This window comes from Orcinus orca, chromosome 3 (genome assembly GCF_937001465.1).
Source record: "Orcinus orca chromosome 3, mOrcOrc1.1, whole genome shotgun sequence".
NCBI lineage: Eukaryota > Metazoa > Chordata > Mammalia > Artiodactyla > Delphinidae > Orcinus > Orcinus orca.
Window position 1 is genome coordinate 48,106,446 of NC_064561.1, and position 8,353 is coordinate 48,114,798.

Here is an 8,353-nt window from a genome sequence, read left to right on the forward strand (position 1 = left end):
TTAGAATAGTGGGGAGACATGGTTGCTTTGCAATTTGGCAAGTAGTATCAAGAGCCTGGAAAAACCAGGACGGGTGAGTGTCGTTAGCGTACGTGTGCGGATTCCTGGACGGGTTACCGTAAGGCTTCGGGTAAGTGTGTGGGCTAGGGGGAGGGAACGGGGACGCTTCAGGGTCCAGGGCAGGGCACGACAGAGGTGGAGGGTCCGAGGACGTGTCGGGGGACCGGGACCGTGGAGGGGGCAGGGCAGGGCAGGGCACGACAGAGCTGGAGGGTCCGTCCGAGGACGTGGAGGGGGCAGGGCAGGGCAGGGCACGACAGAGCTGGAGGCTGGGTCCGAGGACGTGTCGGGGGCCGGGGACCGTGGAGGGGGCAGGGCACAGGTGGAGGGTCCGTCCGAGGACGTGTCGGGGGACGGCTTAGGATAGGGAACGGGGACCGTGGAGGGGGCAGGGCAGGGCAGGGCAGGGCAGAGCTGGAGGGTCCGTCCGAGGACGTGTCGCGGGACGGGGACCGTGGAGGGGGCAGGGCAGGGCAGGGCAGGGCAGAGCTGGAGGGTGGGTCCGAGGACGTGTCGGGGGACGGGGACCGTGGAGGGGGCAGGGCAGGGCACGACAACGGGACAGGCTTACGGTCCAGGTTACGGAGAAGGCTTAGCGTGAGGGTGAGGGTGAGGGTTAGTGTACGGTCGGTGAAGGGTTCTGGTTAGGGACGAGATATGGTTTCGGGTCCAGGTACGGGTCCGACAACGGGTCAGTGTTCGGGTACGGGTTAGGAGTCGTTCGAGGATCGGGGTCCAGGTGAGGGTATGTGTTAGGGTACGGGTTAGTGTACAGATTAGGATTAGGGTACGGTACGAGTTAGTTAGGGGAAGGGCTTTTGGGTGGGTTTAGGGTTCAGGAACAGGGAAGGTTTCGGGTCCAGGTACGGGTCCGACAACGAGTTAGGCTTCGAGTACTTGTTAGGGTCCGGGTCCGGGAATGGGTACGCTTGCTTCAGGGTACGTGTTAGGGTACAGATGAGTGTTCGTGTCTGGGTTAGCGTAAGGTTGAGGGTTCTGCCTAGGATTAGGGAAGAGGGACGGTCCAGTGGACAGTTTAGGGTCCAACAAGGGATTTGGGCTAGGGGACGGGTTAGGGTCTGGGGTAGTATGAAGGCTAAGGGCTAGGGTGAGCGTTAGGGTACGAAAACGGATTACGGTGAGGGTAAGTGTTAGTGGAGGCTTTCGGCTTAGGGGACGGGTTAGGGTTAGGGTTAGGGATCGGGCTCGGTTTAGGGGACAGGTTAGGGTCCGACAATGCGTTAGGTGTAGGGTACTGTTAGACTCCGGGTTACTGTTCGGGTACGAATTCGTATCAGGGGACGTGTTAGTGGACGGGTTCGGAGTATGTGACATGTTAGGGTAAGGGTTAGGAGTAGGGTCCAGTTTCGGGTCCGACGATGGGGTAGGATGAGGGGCCGTTTTAGGCTACGGGGTGGTGTTTGTTAGTGTGTGGGTTAGGATGAGGGTTACGGTTCGGGAATGGGTACGGTTGAAGGTACAGATTAGGATCCAAGTTAGGGGAAGGGTTAGGGGATGGGTTAGTGTGAGTGTACGGGTTAGGAGTAGGGTATGGTTCGGGGAAGGGGAAGGGTTACAGTTGTTAGGGGACGTATTAGGGTACGGGTTCGGGATCAGGCTTGCTTTAGGGTACATGCTAGTGGTAGTGTATGAATTCGGAGTAGGGGAAGGGAACGGGTATGGGGTAGGGTCCAGTTTCGGGTCCGACGATGGGGCAGGCTTACGTTGCGTTTTAGGTTACGGGTTCGGGTAGGGTTGAGGGTACAGCTCAGGGTATGACGACGGGTTAGGGGACGGCTTAGTGTTTGTTAGTGTTAGTGTACGGGATAGGAGGAGAGTAGGGGTTAGCGTAAGGTTTGGGCGGGGGGGCGGCCCTCTGCTGAACATGCAAAGAACACATTGCAATCACACTTTGGGCCTCGTGTTCTCTTCCAGGTGTTGGCCCAGAGTGCACTTTCAACTGAAGCTCAAGAAGCAATGTCCAAACTGTATCCTAATGCCCGGAGGGCTCGCCTGAAAGCAGGAGGCGATTTCCCTTACCTGTGCAGCAGTGCAGACGTGAATCTCTATGTACAGGTAGGTCCTAGGCTGGATCCCAGAGCACTGTGCACACAGAATCTGGTTGGAAACAGAAAGGGTTTTCTGACTTTCTGGTCCTCGAGGAAGAGAACTACAGAGTTCTCTGTAGGAATGAAGCATTGCCTTGATCAATTGCTCCCCATTAGGAACTCACAGGAGAATTCAAGCATAGGAGAGCCACCGGAGGGACTCTATGCCCACTATCCCGTTTCTAAGAGCCACAGGCCTACACTCACACACTGAAGCAGCCAAGCCGCCGTTTGGTACGACGGGACCTTGGCTCCTGGACACCAGACTTACATGGAGTCCATCTGAATCCCACGAAGGGCCTTCTCGGTCTACTTTTCATGCATTCAAACACACGCACCCAAACAAACTCTACTTCTTCGAATACCTGCCTAAATGGATATTAGAATAGTGGGGAGACATGGTTGCTTTGCAATTTGGCAAGTAGTATCAAGAGCCTGGAAAAACCAGGACGGGTGAGTGTCGTTAGCGTACGTGTGCGGATTCCTGGACGGGTTACCGTAAGGCTTCGGGTAAGTGTGTGGGCTAGGGGGAGGGAACGGGGACGCTTCAGGGTCCAGGGCAGGGCACGACAGAGGTGGAGGGTCCGAGGACGTGTCGGGGGACCGGGACCGTGGAGGGGGCAGGGCAGGGCAGGGCACGACAGAGCTGGAGGGTCCGTCCGAGGACGTGGAGGGGGCAGGGCAGGGCAGGGCACGACAGAGCTGGAGGCTGGGTCCGAGGACGTGTCGGGGGCCGGGGACCGTGGAGGGGGCAGGGCACAGGTGGAGGGTCCGTCCGAGGACGTGTCGGGGGACGGCTTAGGATAGGGAACGGGGACCGTGGAGGGGGCAGGGCAGGGCAGGGCAGGGCAGAGCTGGAGGGTCCGTCCGAGGACGTGTCGCGGGACGGGGACCGTGGAGGGGGCAGGGCAGGGCAGGGCAGGGCAGAGCTGGAGGGTGGGTCCGAGGACGTGTCGGGGGACGGGGACCGTGGAGGGGGCAGGGCAGGGCACGACAACGGGACAGGCTTACGGTCCAGGTTACGGAGAAGGCTTAGCGTGAGGGTGAGGGTGAGGGTTAGTGTACGGTCGGTGAAGGGTTCTGGTTAGGGACGAGATATGGTTTCGGGTCCAGGTACGGGTCCGACAACGGGTCAGTGTTCGGGTACGGGTTAGGAGTCGTTCGAGGATCGGGGTCCAGGTGAGGGTATGTGTTAGGGTACGGGTTAGTGTACAGATTAGGATTAGGGTACGGTACGAGTTAGTTAGGGGAAGGGCTTTTGGGTGGGTTTAGGGTTCAGGAACAGGGAAGGTTTCGGGTCCAGGTACGGGTCCGACAACGAGTTAGGCTTCGAGTACTTGTTAGGGTCCGGGTCCGGGAATGGGTACGCTTGCTTCAGGGTACGTGTTAGGGTACAGATGAGTGTTCGTGTCTGGGTTAGCGTAAGGTTGAGGGTTCTGCCTAGGATTAGGGAAGAGGGACGGTCCAGTGGACAGTTTAGGGTCCAACAAGGGATTTGGGCTAGGGGACGGGTTAGGGTCTGGGGTAGTATGAAGGCTAAGGGCTAGGGTGAGCGTTAGGGTACGAAAACGGATTACGGTGAGGGTAAGTGTTAGTGGAGGCTTTCGGCTTAGGGGACGGGTTAGGGTTAGGGTTAGGGATCGGGCTCGGTTTAGGGGACAGGTTAGGGTCCGACAATGCGTTAGGTGTAGGGTACTGTTAGACTCCGGGTTACTGTTCGGGTACGAATTCGTATCAGGGGACGTGTTAGTGGACGGGTTCGGAGTATGTGACATGTTAGGGTAAGGGTTAGGAGTAGGGTCCAGTTTCGGGTCCGACGATGGGGTAGGATGAGGGGCCGTTTTAGGCTACGGGGTGGTGTTTGTTAGTGTGTGGGTTAGGATGAGGGTTACGGTTCGGGAATGGGTACGGTTGAAGGTACAGATTAGGATCCAAGTTAGGGGAAGGGTTAGGGGATGGGTTAGTGTGAGTGTACGGGTTAGGAGTAGGGTATGGTTCGGGGAAGGGGAAGGGTTACAGTTGTTAGGGGACGTATTAGGGTACGGGTTCGGGATCAGGCTTGCTTTAGGGTACATGCTAGTGGTAGTGTATGAATTCGGAGTAGGGGAAGGGAACGGGTATGGGGTAGGGTCCAGTTTCGGGTCCGACGATGGGGCAGGCTTACGTTGCGTTTTAGGTTACGGGTTCGGGTAGGGTTGAGGGTACAGCTCAGGGTATGACGACGGGTTAGGGGACGGCTTAGTGTTTGTTAGTGTTAGTGTACGGGATAGGAGGAGAGTAGGGGTTAGCGTAAGGTTTGGGCGGGGGGGCGGCCCTCTGCTGAACATGCAAAGAACACATTGCAATAACACTTTGGGCCTCGTGGAATAATAAATTTTAGCATTGGAGGAGGTTAAGATTTTCTACATAGTCAGTACCATATGTGTTGCAGACTATGACTAGTAGGGCTAGTCCAATAGCTGCTTCACAGGCTGCAAATACTAAGAGAATGATTGGTATCATGTTGGCTAGGGTGAAGTGTGTGTTTAGGATTGTGAGGGCTGCTAGGATGAATAATGATAGTACTATGCCTTCTAGACATAATAATGCGGATATTAAGTGGGATCGGTACATTAATAAGTCTGTGAGGGATACTGTAAAGGCAATTAGAATATTAATGTGGACTAGGGACATTTGGTACTTGTGAGTTTAGATCACAGTCTAGTGGGTCGAAACCACTTGTTTTACTTTAAATTAAGTATCATATTTATTTCATTCTAGGCCTTTTTTGGTTCACTCATAGGCTAGGCTAGCTGCTAGTAGAGAGATTAGGAATAAGGCCATAAGAAGTATTGTTGTTAAATTATTTGTTTGGATTGCTCAAGGTAAGGGGAGTAGGAGAGTAATTTCTAGGTCAAAGAGGAGAAAAGTAATTGCCACTAGGAAGAATTTTATGGAAAAGAGTAGGCGGGCAGATCCTATTGGATCAAAGCCACATTCGTAAGGACTAGTTTTTTCTGCATAGAAGTTTAGTTGGGGGAGTCAAAAGGCAATAAGTATAAGTAGTAGGGCTAGGGTTGTATTCGTTAGTAATGTTGATAGAAGGTTTATTGTTCTTTTTCGGAGTGTACCAAAACTAACTGATTGGAAGTCAGTTGTACTTATTAATACTAAAAGGACTATGAGCCTCATCAATAGATTGATACATAGAGGAATAATCATATGACGTCCACGAAATGTCAATATCAAGCAGTGGCTTCGAAGCCAAAGTGGTGATTTGATGTGAAGTGGAACATTATTTGGTGTATGAAGCAGATGATAAGGAAGGTGGATCCGACGATGACATGTAGTCCGTGGAAGCCTGTGGCTATGAAAAAAGTGGAGCCGTAGACTCCGTCTGAGATTGTAAATGGGGCTTCATAGTATTCTGATGCTTGGAGTAGGGTGAAATAGAGGCCAAGTATAATTGTAATAAGGAGGGCTTGGAGTATGTGTTTGCGGTCGCCTTCTATAAGACTATGGTGGGCTCAAATGATAGACACACCAGAAGCTAATAGTACGGAGGTATTGAGGAGAGGGATTTCTAGTGGATTTAAGGGGTGTATACCTGTTGGTGGTCAGGAGCCTCCTAGTTCGGGAGTAGGGGCAAGGCTTGAGTGGTAAAAGGCTCAGAAGAAGCCTGTAAAAAATAGGACTTCTGATAAGATAAATAGGACTATGCCATATCGAAGTCCTTTTTGAACGGTTGGTGTGTGGTGGCCTTGGAAAGTACTTTCTCAGATGATGTCTCGTCATCATTGGTATATTGTTAGCGTATTTGTTAAAAAACTTAAAGTCAGTAAAATTACTGAGTTGAAATGGAATCATATGACTAGGCCTGATGTTATCAGAAATGCTAAGAGAGCTCCTGTAAGTGGTCAAGGACTGGGATTTACTATATGATATGAGTGGGTTTGGTGTGTCATTATGTATTGTCTTGCAAGTATAGGCTTACTAGTAAGGTGAATACGTAGGCTTGGATCAGGGCTACAGCAAATTCGAGGATGACTAATAGAGTGAGGATAATAAATGTGATGAGGGCTGTGAATAGACTAATGCTTATTAATGCAAGAGTTGCACTTCCAATTAGGTGTAGTAATAGGTGACCTGCTGTGATGTTCGCTGTTAGCCGTACTGCTAGAGCTAAGGGCTGAATAAATAGGCTAATAGTTTCGATTATTACCAGCGTAGGAATTAGGAAAGTGGGTATGCCTAATGGTAAAAGGTGGGCTAGAGATATTTTTGTCTTATTACGGAAACCGATAAAGATGGTGCCAGCTCATAGTGGAATAGCTATGCCTAACTTCTTTATAGAGAGTTGAGTAGTAGGCGTGAATGAGTGAGGTAATATTCCAAGAAGGTTTGTGGAAATGATGAAAAGGAAAAGTGAGATGAGTATTAGGGATCAGGTTCGTCCTTTGGGGCCATGCGTAATTATCAGTTGTTTTGATGTGAGTTTGGTAAGTCATTGTTGGATAGTGATTACACGGTTATTGGTTAATCGATTTGGTGTTGGGAATAGTATGGTGGGGAATATAATAATTAGAGTAGTGATAGGAATACCTAGTACAACTGGGATTATGAAAGAGGCAAATAGATTTTCGTTCATGTGTACTTTCGTGTCCACTGGTTTAGGGAAGGGAGAGTAAAAGTGCTTTGAAATTTTTAGTTGAAGTAGTGCGAATAGGGTGAAGATCATGGAGAGAATGGTAAGGAGCCATGTTGATGTATCTAGTTGTGGCATATCACTAAGGGGAGTCTATAGCTCTCAATCTTTAACTTTAACTTAAAAGGTTAACGTTAGTTTAGCTACTTAGTGAAATTACAATATGGATGCAGATCATTTTTCGAAATTCTCTAAAGGTACTAGTTCGAGAACGATTGGTATAAAGCTGTGATTTGAGCCACAAACTTCTGAACATTGTCCATAGAACAGGCCAGGTCGTGTTGATGTTAGGGTTGTTTGGTTTAGGCGGCCAGGAATTGCATCTGTTTTTAAGCCTAGGGAAGGGACAGCTCATGAGCTCATGAGTGCAATACAAACTGGACAGTTACACATAGAAGAATGAAATTAGAACATCCATAACACCATACACAAAAATAAACTCCAAATAGATTAGAGATCTAAATGTTAAGACCAGACGCTATTAAACTCTTAGAAGAAAACATAGGCAGAACACTCTATGACATAAATCACAGCAAGATCCTATTTGACCCACCTCCTAGAGAAATGGAAATAAAAACAAAAATAAACAAATGGGACCTAATGAAACTTAAAAGCTTTTGCACAGCAAAGAAACACATAAAGAAGACGAAAAGACAACCCTCAGAATGGGAGAAAATATTTTCAAATGAAGCAAATGACAAAGGATTAACCTCCAAAATTTACAAGCAGCTCATGTAGCTCAATATCACAAAAACAAACAACCCAATCCAGGAATGGACAGAAGACTTAAATAGACATTTCTCCAAACACGCTATACAGGTTGCCAACAAACACATGAAAAGATGCTGAACATCACTAATCATTACAGAAATGTAAATCAAAACTACAGTGAGGTATCACTCACAGCAGTCAGAATGGCAATCATCAAAAAATCTACAAAAAATAATTGCTGCAGAGGCATTTATTGGAGAAAAGGGAACACTCTTTCAGTGTTGGTGGGAATGTAAATTGATATAGCCATTAGGGAGAACGGTAGGGAGGTTCCTTAAAAAACTAAAAATAGAAGTATCATACGACCCAGCAATCCAACTCCTGGGCATTTACCCTGAGAGAAGCATAATTCAAAAACAGTTATGCTCAACAATGTTCATTGCAGCTCTATTTACAATAGCCAGGACATGGAAGCAACCTAAGTGTCCATCGACTGATGAATCGATAAAGAAGATCTGGCACATATATACAATGGAATATTACTCAGCCATAAAAGGAAACAAAACTGAGTTATTTGTAGTGAGATGGATGGACGTAGAGACTGTCCTACACAGTAAAGTAAGTCAGAAAGAGAAAAACAAATAGCGTGTGCTAACACAGATATATGGAGTCTAAAGAAAAAAAAAAGTTTATGAAGAACCTAGGGGTGGGACAGGATTAAGGACACAGACGTACAGAAAGGACTTGAGCACACGGGGAGGGGGAAGGGTAAGCTGGGACAAAGTGAGAG

The 8,353-nt window shown here is 49.1% G+C and overlaps 1 pseudogene; it reads right to left on the reverse strand.

The window, feature by feature from the left end:
• Positions 1-5,327: 5,327 nt before the first annotated feature.
• Positions 5,328-6,941, reverse strand: LOC117198272 (ATP synthase subunit a-like; annotated as a pseudogene).
• Positions 6,942-8,353: the final 1,412 nt, after the last annotated feature.